Here is a 6,183-nt window from a genome sequence, read left to right on the forward strand (position 1 = left end):
TTCCACCGAAGGGGTTCTGGAATTGAACTCAGGTCCTCAGCCTTGGTAGCAAGCAATTTTACCCACTGAGTTATTATAGCACTAGCCTCTAAATTATATTTGAAAAATTATTTATTTTTAAATCTTATCCTTTTTATTCCTAATCTTAGATTTTTTTCATACAATATATTCTGATTATGTTTTCCCCTCCCAGCTCCTCCCCCACTTATCCACTCAGCCATATCCACACTCAGCCATATCCACACTCAGCCATATCCACTCAGCCATATCCACACTCTTTCTCTCTCTCATTAGGAAACACACTTTTAATACTTCTAGGAGAAAAACGTTTTTATTTTCCCCTTATGCATAAAGCAAAAGCAGGTGTACCTTTGATTCACTGATGAATTTCAGGTAACACAAGCAGTCTGCAGAGCAGTTTTTATATGGAGAGAACAGAATGAGGAGATTAAGAAATTCAGGGTAGCAAACTAGTGTCATTGTGGGAAGAATTCAATCGCAAAAATGTAATGCTCTGTTTAGAGAATTGTGCATCTGATTGCAATGGAAAAACTTCTGCCCTATAATGGTGTGTGTGTGTGTGTGTGTGTGTGTGTGTGTGTGTGTAAGAGAGAGGGGAATGATGGGAGAGGGAGAGAGAAGATTTAAAAGGATAATGCATATATTAATTATCATTACCTATATTAAATATAATTAAGTAGAACTTAAAATACACTCTTTTTTAAAAATAAGTTTATTTATTTATTTTGCATCTTGGCCACAGTTTCCCCTCCCTCCTCTCCTCCTAGTCCCTCCTCCCATTCCCCTCTGTTCCCACCTCACATCCATTCCTCCTCTGTTTCTCTCCAGGAAAGGGCAGGTGTCCCATACTCTTAATACTAATACGTTCAATAAAGTCGGGTGGTGGTGGTGCACGCCTTTAATCCCAGCACTTGGGAGGCAGAGGCAAGCCGATCTTTGTGAGTTCGAAGCCAGCCTGGTCTGCAGAGCGAGATCCAGAAAAGGGGCAAAACTACACAGAGAAACCCTGTCTCAAACAACAACAACAACAACAACAACAACAAAAAAAACCCAAAAAAAACCCAAAAAACAAAAAACTAATATGTTCAATAAGATAAAAATATAGCCTGCACCTTAAGTAAGAAGTGATCAGCATCTGTCAGTAAGTAGAGGGCTATGTGAATCAGCACCAGATGAGGACCCAGTGCTGAGAGAAGAAGTGAATGAACACAAGCCACCATCCCTAACCCAGAGGCTATCTGCAGTTGATAACCATTTGCCAATAAAAAGTTAGTCTCTTTAGCAGAGTCTCCTGGTGATTAAAAAAATAAATCTTACTGGCAGGTGCCTTGCTTAACAGAAGACAGTCAACACAAAGAGAACTCAATGGCCTTTTTAGAGATTACTTGTCTCAGATTTTGTCGGATAATCTTTTTTCTTCCTTCCTTCCTTCCTTCCTTCCTTCCTTCCTTTTTAATTTTTTTAATCTTACAAGTCATTTGCATATATGTTGTTTCCAGTTTTTTTTCTTAATAGGATTCATATATGTGTAAAAGTGTGTATCTCTGTGTCTATATGTGTTTCTTGTGCTTTTTATTTGACTCTTTTTCTTCTGTTTCTTTGTTTTGTTCTATTTTGGTGTGTTTGTTCTATTTTACTGATTTTTTTTTTTATTATTATTCTTTAGATGCCTGTTAGTTTTCTAAGATGAGACGGAAAAGTAAGGTGTAATTAAAATGGGATGGGAGATAGGGAGGATCTTGGAGGAGTTGGGGAAGAAGGAAACATAGTCCTAATATATTGCATAAAAATATTTTTTCAATAAGAGAAATAAACATGGATTTCTAGATTTCAACAGCTTTTGGCAATGTCCATTGACAGTTGATTTTTGATCATGGTTATGAAGAAAATATAAGGATTATGTCCTTATTACATCACCAATGTGGGACTTCTCCATAATCCCTCTGTACTTCCCCTCTACTTGGTTTCTCTGTCTTTCTGTCTCTGTGTCCACCTCCTCTCTGTCTCTCTCTCTCTCCTTCCTCTTAATTAAGCTCTAAAAAGGTAACCATGGCTTGTGATTCTTCCACCACCACAGCATCCAGCACTCTCTTCCACCACAGTGACCGCCACTAGTGCCGCCATTATACCCCTTCAGAAAAGACCATGAGAAAACACCAACTTCAGCTCACATCCTGAATCTTTGTCTTTCACTTGAGAATTTGACAAGTTGTTTTTCAACTTAATACAGAATATATTTTTACTTCTGCTGAGGATATCGCTCTGTATAAATAAAATGCTGTTTGGCCAGTGGCCAGGCAGGAAGTATAGCTGGGACAAGAGAGAAGAGAATTCTGGGAGGTGGAAGGCGGGGGAGGGGAGAAACTGCCAGCCACCGCCATGAGAACCAACATGTAAAGACACTGGTAAGCCACAAGCCACATGGCAAAGTATAGATTAATAGAAATGGGTTAATTTAAGATAAAATAAGTAGATAACAAGAAGCCTACCACGGCCACACAGTTTATAAGTAATATAAGTCTCTGTGTGCTTATTTGGTTGGGTCTGAGAGACTGTGGGACTGGCAGGTGAGAGAGATTTGTCCTGACTGTGGGCCAGGCAGGAAAACTCCAACTACATACTTCTTTTAAAAATCACATAAAATATGCAACTGATACCAAGATCCACACCAAAGTTAACGTGAATAATCACCGTGCATTTCTTAGTTACTGAGGATTGAGAAAGTGCTGAGATGGTATGCGTTCCCAGATCGACAAGCGCCATTTACTCATGGTTCTAGAAAACAGATAATTTTATTCCTCCAGAGAAATTCATATATGGACACTTGCAGTTTATCAAATGGCATCTTTCTTTGCATTGTTCTCACAGGATGCTCTCAGTGGGGATACATATTGTCAGAAAGAAAGAAAACTCAAAAGAATTAAGTAAAATTTGTGCTTCCAAAATTCTACAATAAGTCTGAAATATTGAAGTTAAAAATGCCCTAAAGTCACTCTGAACTGATGCCACACTTCGCCCTCAATCAAAAGAAGCACCGTCTGGGAAAAGGCATGGAACTCCAGACCAGGATTATTGTTCCAAACTGTCATTTGGTTAGGTCCCTTGATTCTTTTTAGGCAGGGGATTTGTGGCTATATTCAGTTTATTTTCTCCATAGCAACATTCTGAATCAGTGGAAAATATTCCTTTTCTCATACTTTGTCTTATATTGTTCTCAGAGTCAGTCTCATCATGTAGTTATTGTTACTATGATTAACCTGTGCCTGAAGGCCACAATAGAGCATTGTTCTCAGACTTTTTTTTTTCATTACGTCAGGATTTGCTTAGGCAATCGAGCCTGGCTGGGGTATGTTGTAAAGTGCTACAGAATACCTTTTCCTACATTTAAAAATAAATTCTTTATGCCATTTTTAAATAGAATCATAAAGGAGGCAGAGAGCAAACTGGATCACCACCCTTATTTATCCCATGTCTTGTCTCTGATGCATAAAACACAGTAGAGTAGAATGCAGCTTGAAATTCTTTTGTAAGTCAATTGTTTACAATGAATTGCCTTGAACATCTAGAGGTGAGCATGGGGAAATGCAGAGCTGGATGTTAAGAAGCATAGATTCTGTTTCTGTCTAGCTCTGAGTGCTTCCTACTCCTATCTAATAGAAATAGCAAATCAAGAGAAAATGGAAAAAGTAGTTATTGCATAGGGAATTCTCTGAGATGCTTACCAAATTACAACCAAAGGCAGGCAGGCCAGGGTACAATGCTGAGAATTGAAAGCCAACCACATACTTACCACTTCAGCACTGCCTTCTGATATGAGGGGAAAATCTCTTTGCTTACTCTCTGAGTCCTGAGAAGTTTCTTCATTAAATTGTCAAAAGTTATATTAACCATCATAGAAATTGAGTTTTCTACCTTGTGAGCGAAGGGTAGAATGTTGAATGAATGAGCAATGAACAAGAAGGCTTTAAAGAAAACTAAGTTTAGAAGTTCCCTCCTAAAATGGACTAAACTCTGGTGCAGGAAGGAAAAAAAAAAGCCTAAAGTTTTCATCCTGGCTCCAATTCAGCACTTGAGTGTGTGGTAGGACCATTTAAAAATGCTTCTCATCTTAAAATAGTATCTTTGAAAACTGCACAAACAAATCACTCAATGTTTACAATATTAAAATTGCCAAATTGAAATACATATATAGTCTTCTCTTCCAGATTTATTAAATGCAGGTTAGTTGGGCCACTGACTAGACTACAAGGCACATTTTATTTTTTTGCTTATTGCATTTTGTTTTTAAAAAGCTTCTATCTATATAGAAAATAATTATCTGTATCTATACCAAGATATATATCTTTATCTAGTAAGATAATCATTTGAGATATAGATTAAAAATAATCTGTAGTATTTAAAATAGCAAGATAATTTATCAGATAAATATAAATAATTCCAAATGGTGATTTAAAAGTTTTATTAAATTTCTTTACTGCAGCTCTCTGGAAGGATAAAATCTTGTACTTATGGTGACCTCCTTAACATATAGTTCATCTTGGTACAAAGTCTAGTAACAATAAGGTTAGAAAAGCTGATTAATGTGTTATAATTATACTTTATGTGATATTTTATCAAGCTGTGTTTGAACATATTTTGACAGGATCATATAATGCCATAAGATAAGAACATAGAAATCCATCATCATCTGTTGATTTTTCTTGTACATAGTATGAGGTCTCTAGGAACAAAAACCCTGAAATATATGTAAATACTTTTCAGAGAATTTACCTCCAGTTCTCTACACACTGTATGATTCTTGATTCTTAATAAGTTAATTTAGATATAATATTTTTATTTCCATTTAGATAATATTTTTACTTCCATCCAAGCTAGATCTCATTTAATATCCAATTACAAACCAAAGAAGATTAATGGAAGCTAGAAGGCAGAAATTCTGGGTACATTTCTAATGAAACGTCCTAAAATTTATGGTGAAAGACTGGGAAGATGACTCAGTAAAGTGGTTGCCACACAGCACTGGGACCTGAGATTAGATAATTAGATATAAACACATACATACCCAAGACAGCAGAAGCATACAAACACTAAGTAGAAAACTGGATGCTGCAGTGTGCCTCTGTCATTTCAGTAGTAGAGGTGCTGAGTCAGGCAGAGTTTGCATTTAACTGGCCAGCAAGCATCATCAAATTGGTGAACTACAGCTTAGAGGGAGATCCTGTCTCAAGAAAACAGGGTGGCGAGCACTTGAAGAACTCAACTCTCCCTCTGGCTTCCATTTCCATGTGCACAGACACACACAGACACACACACAGACACACACACACACACACACACACACACACACACACACACACACACACACACACACACACACTAACACTTGGGACTTGAATACAGTAGAATTTCCAGGTTTGAAGTATGTCTGAAGTACCTAGTAGATATAACCTTGTTTCAAAAACTAAAAAAAAAAAACAGTGAAAAGCAAAATAAAACAAATCCAAAATACCCCCTATTAAAAATGGGCAATAAACCTAAATTAACTTCTCTTATTTTATTTTATTATTTTTATATTTTACTGAAAATGACTTTTTTAATAAAATAAGTTCCTATTATATTTTCCACTCCCCCCGGCTCCTCCCACTTCCTCTGCTCCTCCCCTCCCATCTGGATCCACCCTCTTTTAGTCTCTCCTTAGAAAATACACAGGCATGTAAGAGATAATTATATATAGAGAATAAAAACAAGCCAATCAGAATAGGATGGAACAAACGAATAGGAGAAAAGGGGACAAGGAAAATTATAATAAATACATATAGATGCAGAGACACATAATGTACAAACCCACAGGAGTCCCATAAAAACACAAAACTGGAAACATAATATATACAAAAAGGACCTGTAAAATATATAAAAATGCCCTGGCACAACATTACAAGACAAAGAATCTTTAAAGCTGTCTTTGAGTTCATTTTATGTTGTCCATCTACTTCTTGGCATGAGACTATCTTTAAAAGTAGTTTTTTCCCCCAATGAGACTTCCTTGGAGAAAACTAATTTTTTACTTGCAAGTGGTTATTATTTGTGAATTGTTTCTAAGTTAGGGTGGTGGCTTGTATCTACTCCTCTTTTCAGTTCTAGGACCCCATCTAGTCCCTGTGA

This window comes from Onychomys torridus, chromosome 15 (assembly GCF_903995425.1).
Source record: "Onychomys torridus chromosome 15, mOncTor1.1, whole genome shotgun sequence".
In the NCBI taxonomy this organism is placed as follows: domain Eukaryota; kingdom Metazoa; phylum Chordata; class Mammalia; order Rodentia; family Cricetidae; genus Onychomys; species Onychomys torridus.